At 43.0% G+C, this 16882-nt stretch overlaps 1 protein-coding gene and 1 long non-coding RNA gene across 3 annotated transcripts in view; one reads left to right on the forward strand and one right to left on the reverse strand.

Annotated features, from left to right (window-relative positions):
• BTG4 (BTG anti-proliferation factor 4) overlaps positions 1-16882 on the forward strand; it is a 93230-nt gene that overhangs the window by 57681 nt on the left and 18667 nt on the right. The gene's annotated exons all lie outside the window — the stretch shown is intronic.
• The window catches only part of LOC130294212 (uncharacterized), a 30257-nt gene continuing 13557 nt past the window's right edge, over positions 183-16882 (reverse strand). Inside the window, exons 3-5 of the long non-coding RNA XR_008848428.1 lie at positions 8194-8319; positions 2396-2460; positions 183-303 (exon numbers count right to left, since the gene is read on the reverse strand). This is a non-coding gene — a long non-coding RNA (uncharacterized LOC130294212). The remainder of the gene's footprint in view (positions 304-2395; positions 2461-8193; positions 8320-16882) is intronic.

Here is a 16882-nt window from a genome sequence, read left to right on the forward strand (position 1 = left end):
TATGTCAAGACTGTTTAACCCACCAGATACAGCCCTCATGCTGTTGGCCTCGTGGGGTTTCTCTTTTTCCTCATACCAGTGTGCTCCCTAAATCGAGCCCTTTAGAAAGAAAAGAGTCTGGTGCATGTAATTGGTCTGATTTTTTGACAATGTAAGTAAAGACTTGGCACACTGCTCATAGACTTGAATCAATGTGAATTTTATTAGCAATCCAAAACAAATAAGTTACATTTCGGTCCACATTGGACCTTCCTCAGACCTATAAACAATGTGAGTAAATAAATATAATCAGACAATAGATATCTATTAATATATCATGTCAAGGTAAAAAACTAGAATACCTGTACATATAATCACAAGAACTATTGAAATGCACATACATTCGTATATAAATACATCCATTAGGCATACTGTGTTGAGAAGATGGAATCCCGAGTATGCAAAGTATTTATGGGATAAATTGGAAAAAAATTAAGTAAAATAAATAAAGAAAAAAATGAGAGAACGAAACGTAGCATGTAGTTATTGACATGGGTAATGAAATATCTCAGCTGAAATGCCAGGAAATAAATAAATGTCTACGAATTAAGATATGATGGAACATACAGTACAGACCAAAAGTTTGGACACACCTTCTCATTCAGAGTTTTCTTTATTTTCATGACTATGAAAATTGTAGATTCACACTGAAGGCCTCAAAACTATGAATTAACACATGTGGAATTATATACATAACAAAAAAGTGTGAAAATATGTCATATTCTAGGTTCTAGCCAGCTTTTGCTTTGATTGCTGCTTTGCACACTCTTGGCATTCTCTTGATGAGCTTCAAGAGGTAGTTACCTGAAATGGTCTTCCAACAGTCTTGAAGGAGTTCCCAGAGATGCTTAGCACTTGTTGGCCCTTTTTGCCATCACTCTGTGGTCAAGCTCACCCCAAGCCATCTCGATTGGGTTCAGGTCCGGTGACTGTGGAGGCCAGGTCATCTGGCGCAGCACCCCATCACTCTCCTTCTTGGTCAAATAGCCCTTACACAGCCTGGAGGTGTGTTTGGGGTCATTGTCCTGTTGAAAAATAAATGATGGTCCAACTAAACGCAAACCGGATGGAATAGCATGCCGCTGCAAGATGCTGTGGTAGCCATGCTGGTTCAGTATGCCTTCAATTTTGAATAAATCCCCAACAGTGTCACCAGCAAAGCACCCCCACACCATCACACCTCCTCCTCCACACCAGCACACCTGTGAAGTGAAAACCATTTCAGGTGACTACCTCTTGAATCTCAACAAGAGAATGCCAAGAGTGTGCAAAGCAGTAATCAAAGCAAAAGATGGCTACTTTGAAGAACCTAGAATATGACATATTTTCAGTTGTTTCACACTTTTTTGTTATGTCTATAATTCCACATGTGTTAATTCATAGTTTTGATGCCTTCAATGTGAATCTACTATTGTCATAGTCATGAAAATAAAGAAAACTCTGAATGAGAAGGTTTGTCCAAACTTTTGGTCTGTACTGTACATTCAATAAAACACCATGTGAATCAAGAGTAAAGGTGTATTGCATAGTAGAATATACATATAGGCCGAGAGGTTTCAGGTCATGGATGGAGAGTACAAACTGATGATCCATGTGTGTGTGTCTAAGTACATAGTTGCTAAGGGAGATCACAAGGTACATATCAAAGTGAAAATACCGGTAAGTAAAGCATACAAAATATTACAGAGAGGATATGTTCCATATTGGTGGACAGGGGACTCACCGGATTGCTGCAGATGATAAAGGTAGAAGATGATGAATGGCTAGCAGCCGTGTGGTAAGGAGGTGGCCAGTAGCCCTGGAGTAGTGGAGGCCATAGTGAATGCCGGACTATAAATAGCAGCGTGTGGCGTGGAGGTTACTTGTATGAACTGAGACATATTGTAAACTAAATATTAGACAAATAGATAGGAGCACACGAGCGGTAGATAAGAGGTTGAACTGCAAGTGAAATGTGTAGAGAGATACATTATCAATTGTCTGGAGTGTTGGTGTATATAGTGGGGAATCCTCCAGTCCGCTGGGCGGAAAACCGGAAGTTCAGCGTCACGTAATCCATGTGTGGAGCGCAGTATGCGTAATCTATAATGTAATGGGGATCGCTGGACTGGAAGTGAGGAACTGGTGTGTGTGAGTGGAACTGGTGTGTGTGAGTGGAACGCAAGGTGCATTCCACTGCAGCCAGGCTGTCAGTGGTAAATCAGGGAGGAAGAATATGAGTTTAGAAGAGGGAAAAAGGTGGATGATACTGACACATCATGATAGGACAAATAGGAGAGAGTAATGGGAAGAAGTACATAAATATGAAAAGGGAGGATGAAAGAAAATAAAAGTTATATATATTTGAAAAGGATACAAGGATACTATGGTGAATCTACCCCTGTAGCTTTGGTCCGGATCCATCCATTCTAGTTAGTGAATCTAAGAAAAAATAGAAACATATCATCAGTATGCTATAGTACACACATATAAACATCACATATTCGTAATATCATACTCTCTGTTCATCCCATGCGGTTCTAGCGTTTGCATCCTGTGTATCCAAAAGGCTTCCCGCTTTTTCAATTGTTTAACCCTGTCCCGCCCTCTCCTATTGTGGGGAACTTGTTCCAATACCTGGAATCTAAGTTGGGCAGGCATGTGGTTATGTGTATCAAAATGATGGGGGACAGGAAGCAGTACATTTTCGTCTAATATTAGACTTGTGCTGGGAGATAAGATCCTGTATGTTTTGTGTAGTCTCACCAACATACGCTAGACCACATGTAGGTAAACTACATAGCTTGAATCACAAGTGAAATACCCTCTTAGCGGAATGGCTTGACCTGTCCTAGGATGATAGGTGCTCTCTTCTTTTAATATACTGTTGCACTGAATACAATGTAAACAGGGAAATGTACCATTATTGTAGGGTCTCAAAAGCGTTTGTGTGGTTTGTCCTGAAGCGCTCCCTACATCAGCCCTTTTTTGGCCTCCTAAAGCATGGCATGAATGGAGATTTGAATTTGTCTATGGTAGGGTGTGCTTTATGGAGTAGTGGCCAGTGTTTTCTAATGATGCCATGTATTTTATAGGAAATCGGATGGTAAGAGTGCACAAATGGAATGCGGGTAGAGTTGTATTTCGGTCTAGGGGTTCTGGATTTTTGTGCTTTGGCCAATATGCTTTCCGGGTAACCCCTCTCTTTTAATTTGGATGACATTTCTTCCATTCGGCGTTGTTGTGTTGTGGGGTTACTGAATATGCGTTTGAGAATGAATTTGAGATATGGGTAGTGATTCCAATGTTGCTTTAGGGTGATAAATTGAATATAACAGTAAATTATTGTGGTCCAGTCAGTTTGGTGTATAGGTCAGTTGTAAGCCCTGTAGGTCTGCTAGGACCATGGTATCTACGAAATCTATCTTGTCGGTGCTATGATGAATGGTGAATTCTTGTAGTTCTGGACAAACAGAGTGGATTTCATTATGGAAAGTGACTCAAATAAGGCCATGTAGGTGTTGGCATAGGGGGTTGCTACATTTGACCCCATAGCGGTCCCTTGGATCTGTAAGTAGAAGCTATCTTGAAATAGGGAATAATTATTGTATAGATGTATAGATTTTTGTGTATCTTAGGTAATGTATATATTACTGGAAAGACTGGATGATCTTTTAATAGGAAAGTATGGATTTTAGAGTCTATGACTCTCAATTCCAGGTAATGGTCAATACAGCTTGTGTTTCTTGAGAAAATATTGGGGATAATGTAGCAAACCCCGCTCTATTTCCTATCGAAGCGACCCAATATCTTTTTTTTTAACAAAATCAATAAAGGTTTTCTGATTTTTTGACAGAGGCCAAAAGGGTGTCCTTTATCTCTCCCCTCCCCCCATTGGGCAGTATGCACCGACATACCTACTTGTTCATTTTATTTTTCCTGCCAGGCAACCCAGAATGCACAATTACTAGAATTATATAATAAAATATAATATAATAATACCTAATTGTTAGGTTTGCTCAGTAAAGTCAACATGCATTTACCAACAAAGAGCACACTCAATAATAGCCCTTACTTTGGGTTTTACCATTTTGGACCTTGGAGTGATTTAGTCCTGTCTCTAGACTTATCTATAGACTAGTAATAGAAATCTTTTTGTGTTTGTTATATATAATTATTGAAGTTATGGATTATTGGCATAGATGCACTGAAACAAGTTGGAACAGCATTGTATCCAGAGAACTGTTATATTACTGTATTGCTTTACCCCATTAAAGACTCAGCCCATTTTGGCCTTAAGGACCTGGCCAATTTTCATTTTTGCATTTTCGTTTTTGCATTTTCTTTTTTCCTCCTCTCCTATTAAAAGTCATAAAGCTTTCAATTTTGCACCTACATACCCATATAAGGGTTTGTTTTTTGAATCACCAATTATACTTTGCAATGACATCACTTATTTTCTAACATAATCTGTGGGGGGAAAAAACGTATTTTTGGAGTGAAATAAAAAAAATGCCATTTTGTAACTTTTGTGGGCTTCCGATTCTACGCAGTGCACTTTTCGGTAAAAATGACACCTTATCTTTATTCTGTAGGTCTATACAGTTACAAGGATACCCAATTTATGTCGATTTTATTTTGTTTTATAACTACCTGCACCAAAATTAGTATATATGCCCTGCATCCTTAAGGAACAGGACGCAAGGGCGTACCCATACTCCCTGAATCCTGAACAGGTTAAAAGAATAAAAAGCCAGCACTGTACAGATGTAGTTATTTTGTACAGTTTATGTACTGTTTATTATATAAAAGTCAAGACAAGTGGTGTGAACAGAGTCCCGCATTTCGGGAGTTGCCACCCTTAGTCATACCACCCTTAGTCATACCTGAAACTTGTGACTCTATTTCACTACACCTGTCCTGCACTGGTTTTTTGTTCTTATAAGTTGTCTACAGGGGAACATGACATGGAGGAGACCTTTCTAAGAGGAGCTGATTGCTACTTGTTGCATTATATTCCTTCTTCATATTGTTTTATCGGTGCTCTTCTTAGGCTCTATTCACATCTTTGTCACATGTTAACATTATAAGACACAGCACTCTGTCAGGTCCATCATATATATTGAATACTACCCACCATTGTGTAACAATAGGCATCCATTAGGATTTCATTAGAGTGTCTGTTGTTTTGATCCATCTTGTCTAACAAAAGAGCCTCCAACACCGATGTGAACAAAGCCTTAGCTGGATATTTAAATGCTAAAACTATTTAAAACAATTGTTGCATTTTTGAAAGCATGCAGTTCGGATTGTTCCAGTGCACTTTTCGGTAAAAATGACACCTTATCTTTATTCTGTAGGTCTATACAGTTACAAGGATACCCAATTTATGTCGATTTTATTTTGTTTTATAACTACCTGCACCAAAATTAGTATATATTTAAAATTGTCATCCTCTGATCCTATAACTTGTGTCTGCATACAGGGCTTATATGAGGGTTCATTTTTTGCGCTGTGGTCTGTAGTTTTTATCAGTACCATTTTTTGTTTTGATGGGACTTTTTGATTGCTTTTTAAAAAATGTTTTATGGTATATGAAGTGACCAAAAATGCACAAGTTTAGCTAACTTTATATTTTAAAAGTTCAGACATTTACGCATGCGGCGGTACCACATATGATTACATTATTTTATTTAAAAAATGGGAAAAGGGGGAGGGATTCAAACTTTTATTTGGAAGGGGTTAATTCATGTGACGGATCCTAGAGTCACGCTACCTACTTGGACGGACTTTAGGACATCACTATTTTTACCCCTCAGTTGATGTTGTCCAGTGACATAAAGCTCAGAGTTAAAATACTTTTATTTACTGTTTTCATACACTTTCTGCACACGGTCCTCTTTCGGTGCACAATACACCCTTTTGCACACTGTCCACCTCCTTTACACAATAGACCTTTTACACATGCTTCTCCTTTTTGCAACATAGTCCAACTTCTGCACACCTCCACCATTTGCACTCAAGGCACTGTATAGGGAGAGCTAATCAACTTTATTGGATTATCTCCCAGACTCACTGTCACCTGTATTGTCTTTACTGACCTTCCCCCTGTGATGTCCTTCCTATAAAAGAAGACACTTGTTCCACAATAAAGAGTTCTGATTTTATACCTGAAGACTGGTCTTGCCTGGTTCTTTGGGTACAAGGATGCAATAATCTCTAGTTCTGCCTGGGGATATTGCCTGTGATATGCTGGGGCTCGTCATCCGGAAGGAGAAGTCACTTTTGGCGGAGTCAGTCCGTCACAATTCACTTTTATTAACTTTTTTTTTAACACTTTTTTTTTAGTCCCTATAGGGGGCTATACCATGCAATCTTTTGATTGCATATACTGTTTAATGCTCTGCCATAGAATAGCATGATCTGTGTTATCAGTGCTTTGCTGCTCCAGCCTGCAGAGCCCGACTGGAGCATCAGAGAATCGATCGGACAGCGAGGAGTCCTCTCAGCCCATCAGGACATTGCGGTTTCACCGTAATGGTCCAGATCAGCTCTACTGAGCTTCTGGGAGAATTTTACTTTAGTTTTAGAAGCTGAAATCAACTTTGGATTGTGGCATCTAAAGGGTTAATACTGGGCATCGGCCCAATTGGTGGTGCTTGGCGTTAACCCTGGGTCCTGGTTGCTGATAGCAGTCGGGACCCTCCGGGTAGGAAGCATGCTCAGCTCGTGAGCATGCGTCAAACCCCGGTAATGGGACAAGGGCATGCAGGTATGCCCTGCATCCTTAAGGAACAGGACGCAAGGGCGTACCCATACTCCCTGAATCCTGAACAGGTTAAAAGAATAAAAAGCCAGCACTGTACAGATGTAGTTATTTTGTACAGTTTATGTACTGTTTATTATATAAAAGTCAAGACAAGTGGTGTGAACAGAGTCCCGCATTTCGGGAGTTGCCACCCTTAGTCATACCACCCTTAGTCATACCTGAAACTTGTGACTCTATTTCACTACACCTGTCCTGCACTGGTTTTTTGTTCTTATAAGTTGTCTACAGGGGAACATGACATGGAGGAGACCTTTCTAAGAGGAGCTGATTGCTACTTGTTGCATTATATTCCTTCTTCATATTGTTTTATCGGTGCTCTTCTTAGGCTCTATTCACATCTTTGTCACATGTTAACATTATAAGACACAGCACTCTGTCAGGTCCATCATATATATTGAATACTACCCACCATTGTGTAACAATAGGCATCCATTAGGATTTCATTAGAGTGTCTGTTGTTTTGATCCATCTTGTCTAACAAAAAGAGCCTCCAACACCGATGTGAACAAAGCCTTAGCTGGATATTTAAATGCTAAAACTATTTAAAACAATTGTTGCATTTTTGAAAGCATGCAGTTCGGATTGTTCCAGTGTGTAGGTCTACCCACATAACCTATTTCAACTGAAATACAAATATAGATACACTTGTATTGGAAGGACAACAAACTGAATATTCCACACATGTAACATCCTATTAGTTGTGGTCAACATCAGTTCTAAAACCTGCAATGGAAGCAAGGCTAAAATAGTAAAATTCTGAGAAAATAAGCAGCAATATTTATGTGCGTTTCCTGTTTATTAATAGACAGGATGACGACACAGTTGTGCCACGTATTTCAGGAAACAGTGTTTTTGTGTCTTTGTTTCTTTGTAGAATCCAGTCATGCATTGTGTCACATTAGAATGTCTTAATACTTCGGGCTTGTCTGGGCCTGTAAGAAAATGCCACTCAGTAGAGAGTTCAGAGTACTGTACCATAGCATGACATGCTTCACTTCCTCAAAGTTACCTCCTACACTGATACTAGTCACATTTTCTACAATTTATTCTTAATTAAAAATGTATTACACAATAGAATTAGACTAAAATTACACACAAGACATGGTCCTGAAATATATGGATGGTGAGACAATTTTCACAATTTAGCCTCTATGCACCACTACAATGGACAATTAATTAAAGCCATCAATATGTCATTGAAGTGTAAACTTTCAGCTTAACAAAAATATTGCATAATCTGTTCAGGAATTGCAACCATTTTTATAGTCACCCCATTTTCACAGGGTATATAGTAATTGTTCAGTTGACTCATAAGTACTAGGTCTTGATCCTGTGGGGCCAGTTACCTGATTTTGTCATGACACATTAGGAAGATTCTAAATGTTGAATTTGCATTTGGTAGCTGCTCCAGAGACCTCTGAATATGTTATCCAAGGAGGTTTTACATGCAGGTGAAAGCATCCATCATTAGGCTGAAAACAAATCAATAAACAAATAATAAACAATAAACAAATAGCAAAAACTTCAGGAGCAGCCAAATTAACAATTTAAAGCATTCCTATAAAGGCCAATTTAGACTGTGCAATATCTGCTGATATACTGGGTATTAGCCAAAAAGACAAAAACACACCTACAAGGGTATATGCAGGAAGCAGTAACCGTATGTGGCACAGTGCCAGTATGGCTATTAACACTCGTATGTATAGGCACAATACTCAATGAACTCCGAGTACTAACATGAACCAAAAAGAAAAATTGGAGTCGCTTCAATACAATAAAAATAAATATAATTTTATTGATTGAAAAGCAATTGTATTTCATGGTAAAAAGGAGAAACAACATCTCAGAAAAATACAGCAACATCACTGGTACATCTGCCAAAAAAACAGGATGATGGTATGTGGGTAATACATGCAAAAAAGGCAGCAAATCTCACAATATAAACATACTGTAGATATGAGATAGATATTAGATAGATAGTAGATAGATAGATATCTATGAGATAGATATGAGATAAATAGATAGATAGATAGATAGATATGAGATACATAGATAGATATGAGATAGTTAGATATGAAATAGATAGCATAAAGGATCTCCCAGCAGCACACAAAAATCGATGAAAAAAATTGTATTTTATTCCATATCCAGTGTCATACAGCAACGTTTCAATCAGCTCATCCTGATCTTCCTCAAGCCACGTATAAACAAGTTAACACTATTTATTTCATCGATTTTTGTGTGCTACTGGGAGATCCTTTAGGCTGTTTAAATAGTGGGCCTCAACCCGGACTCCAGAACCCGTGAGCACGTTTCACCATTTATTATTAGGGGATGTGCTGCTTTTCTTCTTCTTTTAGATAGATAGATAGATAGATAGATAGATAGATGGATCAATGTGGTGCCTCGAGCTGTTGCAAAACTATAACTCCCAGCATGCATTTGGCTGTCCAGGCATGCTGAGAGTTTTAGTTTTGCAACAGCTAGAGGCACCCTGGTAAGGAAACACTTATCGATCTATCTATCTATCTAAACAAATTTCCAGGAGAGCAGCACAACCAAAAAAAGTAATCCACACAGTAGGTGACGTTGTCTTGGAGCCCTGGTCAGTTGCTCCGAAGTTCAATACAATACCAGATATCAGCAGCACACAAAACTGGTGTGAAAAAAGGAAAAGATTTATTCCATTAATCCAGTGCAATACAGAACAACATTTCTGCGACCTCACGTCGCCATTTTCAAGCTCGGAGCTTGAAAATGGCGACGTGAGGTTGCAGAAACGTTGTTCTGTATTGTACTGGATTAATGGAATAAATCCTTCACTTTTTTCTGCAGTTACATTATTGCAAAACCTCTAAAGACATTGCTGATGTCACGATGCCGGCTGGCAGGTAGTGGATCCTCTGTGTCAGAGAGGGATTGGCGAGGACCGCGCTAGTGGACCGGTTCTAAGTCACTACTGGTTTTCACCAGAGCCCGCCGCAAAGCGGGATGGTCTTGCTGCGGCGGTAGTGACCAGGTCGTATCCACTAGCAACGGCTCACCTCTCTGACTGCTGAAGATAGGCGAGGTACAAGGGAGTAGACAGAAGCAAGGTCGGACGTAGCAGAAGGTCGGGGGCAGGCGGCAAGGTTCGTAGTCAGGGTGGATAGCAGAAGTTCTGGTACACAGGCTTTAGACACACAAAACACTTTCACTAGGCACAAGGGCAACAAGATCCGGCAAGGGAGTGCAAGGGAGGAGACCAGATATAGCCAGGTAACAGGTGGAAGCCAATTAAGCTAATTGGGCCAGGCACCAATCATTGGTGCACTGGCCCTTTAAGTCTCAGGGAGCTGGCGCGCGCGCGCCCTAGAGAGCGGAGCCGCGCGCGCCAGCACATGACAGCAGGGGACGGGAACGGGTAAGTGACCTGGGATGCGATTCGCGAGCGGGCGCGTCCCGCTGTGCGAATCGCATCCCCGACGGCCATGACAGTGCAGCGCTCCCGGTCAGCGGGACCGACCGGGGCGCTGCGGAGAGAGAGACGCCGTACGCGCTCCGGGGAGGAGCGGAGACCCGGAGCGCTAGGCGTAACAGTACCCCCCCCCTTAGGTCTCCCCTTCTCTTTGTCCGGTAACTGCCTCCCCTGGGATGAGGACACCGGGAAAGGATGGAGGGATTCCTCAACGGCAGGCAGAACAGCAGGAGTGGGAATGGGGAGGGAGGGCAGAGGGCGAGGCCTGGCACGGGGCAGTGTGACACCAGGACGAGGGCCATGAGGAGGCACCGAGGCTTGCCTGACTGGACTGGGAGGGGGGGAGAGGCACTTCTTAAGGCAGGCAGAGTCCATAACGACCTTAGGGAGACCGGATACAGGAGGAACCGGTTGAAGGCAGTCCTTGGAACAAGAGGGACCCCAACTCTTGATCTTCCCAGTGGACCAATCCAGGGTTGGGGAATGGTGTTGAAGCCAGGGTAGTCCAAGGAGAATTTCGGAAGTGCAATTGGGGAGGACCAAAAATTCAATTTTCTCGTGATGAGGTCCGATGCACATTGGGAGGGGCTCCGTGCGGTAACGCACGGTGCAGTCCAACCTGGCTCCGTTGACCGCGGAAATGTGGAGTGGCTTGAACAGACGGGTCACCGGAATGCGGAATTTATTCACCAAGGACTCCCGAATAAAATTCCCAGAGGCACCAGAGTCCAGGCAGGCCACGGCTGAGAGGGAAGAGCTGGCTGAAGTAGAAATCCGTACAGGCACCGTGAGACGTGGAGAAGCCGACTTAGCATCAAGAGATGCCACACCCACGAGAGCTGGGTGCGAGCGTGCGTTTCCCAGACGTGGAGGACGGACAGGGCAATCCACCAAAAAATGTTCGGTACTGGCACAGTACAGACAAAGATTCTCTTCCTTACGGCGATTCCTCTCCTCCAGGGTCAGGCGAGACCGATCCACTTGCATGGCCTCCTCGGCGGGAGGCCTAGGCGCAGATTGCAATGGAGACTGTGGGAGAGGTGTCCAGAGATCTAAGTCTTTTTCCTGGCGGAGCTCTTGATGCCTCTCAGAAAAACGCATGTCAATGCGAGTGGCTAGATGAATGAGTTCATGCAGGTTAGCAGGAGTCTCTCGTGCGGCCAGAACATATTTAATGTTGCTGGATAGGCCTTTTTTAAAGGTCGCGCAGAGAGCCTCATTATTCCAGGAAAGTTCAGAAGCAAGAGTACGGAATTGTATGGCGTACTCGCCAACGGAGGAATTACCCTGGACCAGGTTCAGCAGGGCAGTCTCAGCAGAAGAGGCTCGGGCAGGTTCCTCAAAGACACTTCGAATTTCCGAGAAGAAGGAGTGTACATAGGCAGTGACGGGGTCATCGCGGTCCCAGAGCGGTGTGGCCCATGACAGAGCTTTTCCAGACAGAAGGCTGACTACGAAAGCCACCTTAGACCTTTCAGTAGGAAACTGGTCCGACATCATCTCCAAGTGCAGGGAACATTGCGAAAGAAAGCCACGGCAAAACTTAGAGTCCCCATTAAATCTGTCCGGCAAGGACAGGCGGAGGCTAGGAGTGGCCACTCGCTGCGGAAGGGGTGCAGGAGCTGGCGGAGGAGATGGTTGTTGCTGCTGTAGCTGTGACTGAACTTGCTGTAGCTGTGACTGTTGCTGCTGTAGCTGCGACTGGAGTTGCTGTGTCATGGTGGTCAAGTACGACAGCTGGTGATCTTGTTGGGCGATCTGTCGGGCTTGCTGGGCGACCAGCGTAGGGAGGTCAGAGACAACTGGCAGGGGAACCTCAGCGGGATCCATGGCCGGATCTACTGTCACGATGCCGGCTGGCAGGTAGTGGATCCTCTGTGTCAGAGAGGGATTGGCGAGGACCGCGCTAGTGGACCGGTTCTAAGTCACTACTGGTTTTCACCAGAGCCCGCCGCAAAGCGGGATGGTCTTGCTGCGGCGGTAGTGACCAGGTCGTATCCACTAGCAACGGCTCACCTCTCTGACTGCTGAAGATAGGCGAGGTACAAGGGAGTAGACAGAAGCAAGGTCGGACGTAGCAGAAGGTCGGGGGCAGGCGGCAAGGTTCGTAGTCAGGGTGGATAGCAGAAGTTCTGGTACACAGGCTTTAGACACACAAAACGCTTTCACTAGGCACAAGGGCAACAAGATCCGGCAAGGGAGTGCAAGGGAGGAGACCAGATATAGCCAGGGAACAGGTGGAAGCCAATTAAGCTAATTGGGCCAGGCACCAATCATTGGTGCACTGGCCCTTTAAGTCTCAGGGAGCTGGCGCGCGCGCGCCCTAGAGAGCGGAGCCGCGCGCGCCAGCACATGACAGCAGGGGACGGGAACGGGTAAGTGACCTGGGATGCGATTCGCGAGCGGGCGCGTCCCGCTGTGCGAATCGCATCCCCGACGGCCATGACAGTGCAGCGCTCCCGGTCAGCGGGACCGACCGGGGCGCTGCGGAGAGAGAGACGCTGTACGCGCTCCGGGGAGGAGCGGAGACCCGGAGCGCTAGGCGTAACAGCTGAACAGTTACAATAACATACATAGGCTTATAAAGCCGAGTTACTGGGAGATTGTGTTTGTGAATCAGGGAGGCATTGATAACCTTTCTGGCGAATTCAGAGTCCAAAAAGGCTACAGCGGAGAACGATGCCCTGGAAGGACAATATACTTGGATTGGCATGGTCAAACGAGGAGAGGTAGAATTCACACCTAGGGATGTCTCTCCCACGTGCCCTAGGTGAGAGCGTTTCCCGGACAAATTGGTCGTAGAGAACAGTCTTTGAGGAAATGCTCCGGGCTGGCACAATAGAGGCACAAGATTTCATTGCGATGGTGGAACCTCTCCTGCTGGGTTAATCGAGCACGATCCACCTGCATAGTCTCTTCGACAGAGGGCAAAGAGGGTGGTTGAGATGGACGCTGGAACATGGGTGCCAAACTGGGAAAATGACATGTCTGAGTAGGTTCACGCTCTTGACAAAGCTCCGCCTGCCTCTCGGCAAAGCGCACATCAATTCGAGTGGCCAACTGAATAAAATCACTCAGGGAAGACGGAGGATCCAGTGCAGCGAGAACATCCTTAACCCTACTAGAAAGTCCCTTTTTAAAGGTGACACACAGGGCCTCATCATTCCAGGCCAATTCAGAGGCTAGGGTGCGGAATTGAACTGCGTAATCACCAACAGATGAGTCCCATTTGCGTAGGTTCAGTAGTGCAGTCTCAGCTGAGGAGGCCCAATGCTCCTTACATGACAGTGTGCTCAGCTTATCACCGGCCAAGGCGGAACATCGCTGCGGCCGGTGATACGCTGCCTGCACTGTGACGTTTCAAGCCTAAGAAACCACAAGCCAGCAGCACCGTAGGAGCGGGATGCTGATATCGGCGAAACAGGGGAACGTAGGAATGTGAGTTAAAGTTTGCTTTTTATGTTTTTGCAGCCCGGGCACAGGGGGGACTTAAAAAAATTTACACCACAGTTTTCCTTTAAGATTCCTGTTTTCCCCATATTGTCATTAAGGAGAAGAGGTAAACTAAGTCATGGGGACAATGTGGTGGTGAACTGGTATCCTACAGAATAGGTCAGGGCTGTATTTAGCTTTTCAGCCTTTATATTATATACAAACTGACTGTTAGATCAGAAAGTCAGTTTTGACCTCCTGCAAAGCACTTCCCTCACACACGTCAAAGGAGAAACTCCACTAATGTATATTTTATGTAAATAAAGAATGTAATATGCGTGTACATACGTTACTACAGAACAATGAGGAGGTTCCAAAAATAAAATCTGTGAGCGTGATCTTATTTTTAGTTTTTATTCTGAATATACTAAGAAAAATGTCTTATTTATCTTCTGTACTATTACATGGGTACATAATATAGAGTGTATTCTGACACCATCTATTGGAGAAGATAGGGTACTCACTTCCAGACACATCTTCATCTAGCTACTGAGATTGACATGGCATTCTGCATGGAACACTGTGTTGCTTTTAAGAACTGTTAGGCCATGTTCACAAAACTGAATTTTGATGGAGCTCTGTGGAAATCTTACGCGGCATTACGAACAGACATTCCACTGCACCATTGATTTCAATGGAACTCTGCTGCACTGTGCAAATGGCAGAATATCCACGCAAGATGTTTCCGCTGTGAAAATTCTGATTCCTGTGTCTGTAAAAAGAATATACAAGTCTATTTTTTCTGCAGATTGTGCAAGGAAATGCATTGCCGTCTATGAGACTGCACATTTCCGAGCAGTCCTAGAGCTAGGTTTTCTGTGCAGATATCCCACCATGTGAACATAGCCTTAGGGTATGTTCACACGGCGGAATGTTCATGTGGAATTTCACAGGAATATTCCACACATACATTCCGTTGTTGCATAGCCCATTGATTTTAATGAGATTCTGTTGCACTGTTTACACAGTAGAATTTTCTCCACAGATGTTTCTGCCACGGAAATCCTGATTCCGACTTCTGAAAAAAAAAAAAATATTGTTTTTTTTGTGTATTTAGCTTGCAAATGCATTGCCGTCTACCTCGTCATAGCTCCACTGGCCAAATGTGCGGAATGTCTGCATGTGTTTACCGTGTGGACATTCTGCACATTTTATGTAATTTGAACATAGCCTTCCCTTCATTAAATGAATCCTTGATGATCGGCAGACTCTCGCCATCAATGGCGGAGGCCTGCATCATTTTAATTATTAAGAAGGGTAAGGATGAAGTAGAGGTTGAATCTTACTGCCCTATTTCATTATTAAACACGGACTGTAAGATTCTTACAAAGATTTGGGCCATACGTTTACAGAAAGTGATAGGTAGTGTGGTGGGGGGAAGAACAAAAGGGGTTTATTGAAGGTAGGAACATTTATAGTAATCTACAGAGAACATTTTTGAACATTCAAATGGAAGACAGGGACCCCCGCTCCATCCTGTCTTTAGATGCCAATAAAGCTTTTGACAGGGTGGAGTGGGGATTCCTTGAAGGGGTAATGGAGGAAATGCATATGGGCAAATTGGTTAATGAAGCAAAAATAACTATTTATAACTCCCCTAGAGCCAGGATTAAAATTAATGGTGAGGAATCAGAAAGTTTTGAGTTAAATAGAGGTACTAGAAAGGTGTGTCTACTCTCCCCCACCCTCTTTGCAATATTAATTTAACCCCTTGCCCATATTATTAGAGCAACAAAGAAATTTGAAGGATTTCGGGTTAATGGGGAATGGGAAAACATTTTTATTATACGCGGACAACGTGCTTCTTTTTGTGAAAAAAAATACTGTAGAGAAAATCCCGGGTATTGTGGCAATTTTGGAAGAATTTGGTAAATTATTGGGGTATAAAATTAATTGGGCAAAATCTGGGTTGTTGTCATTAGACGGAGAAATAAGATCACCAATAGAAAATATAGCAATACTGAACTCAAAAGATTCACTTGAATATTTGGGTATTAGAATTTAAAAAAATGTAGAGGATTCTAATAAATTACATTTATTACCAACACTTGATAAAATAGGGGCAAAGATTACTATTTGTAATAGGCTTCCAGTGAGTATGGCTGATCGTATAGCCTCATTAAAATTGTTATCTTGCCGATCCTTTTACATGTATTAAGAGCCTCCCCTATATGGATTAAGGATAAATACTTTAAGGGGCTGGAAAGGAAATTAAATGACCTTATATGGGGACGCAAGCATGTCAGAAAAAAGCAGAAATTTATTATGCCATTGATAAGGAAGTGAGTAATGGGGGTACCATATTTTCAATTGTATTGTCTAGCCGCACAATTTAACCTGTTAATTACAGAGGAAGGAACAATTAATACATTTATTGAGAGATTTTTTGAGAGGAAATAGTCAGTTTGGGAAATTTTAGAAGGTACGGATGAGGGAATTATAAAATGAAGCAAAACCCCTTTTCTAAAAAAAAATAAAAAAATCTGGTACCACACCAAGGGATGGGTTGGGGTATCGGGGAGCTTGAGTATAACTAGGATTTGGGATAACCGTCACTTTACTAAATTTTATAAATTAAGAGAATAAGTGAACTCGGAGGCCTTTGGGATTTACAGGGTTGGACATCTAGTGGAGGGAAAATAACTTATTCCGTGGGATATACTTAACTCTAAATATAAATTGGGTAAAGAGTGCAGGTACGCATATGCACAGATTCAAAATGCATTTAATTGCAACACTCACATTTAGAAAGGGAGGAGAGAAAGGGAACAAAAGACCAGCGCACCCTGTGCCGTTACCTCGTGGGGACAAGAGAAAATGGGGGTGGGAAGTTGCTCACCTTGTTGTGTCGCGCTGAGAGCGCGACACCGTTGTGGGCTTGGTATCGAAATGATGCGATCCGCGGCAGCCTGTATCCTTCCGTTTCTCGAGATAGTCGAGGCGGTTTTGTCAAGATGCGCGTTCTGTGCCCATGGCAGAGGTCACAGAATAGAAAATCAGATACTCATCTGGCGCTCGCAGGATCCGTCCAGGTGGTCAATCAGGTGAAAGACTACAGGTGTGGTAAAGAGTTCAGTCTTTATTGC

Source organism: Hyla sarda, chromosome 10 (genome assembly GCF_029499605.1).
Source record: "Hyla sarda isolate aHylSar1 chromosome 10, aHylSar1.hap1, whole genome shotgun sequence".
Taxonomy (NCBI): domain Eukaryota; kingdom Metazoa; phylum Chordata; class Amphibia; order Anura; family Hylidae; genus Hyla; species Hyla sarda.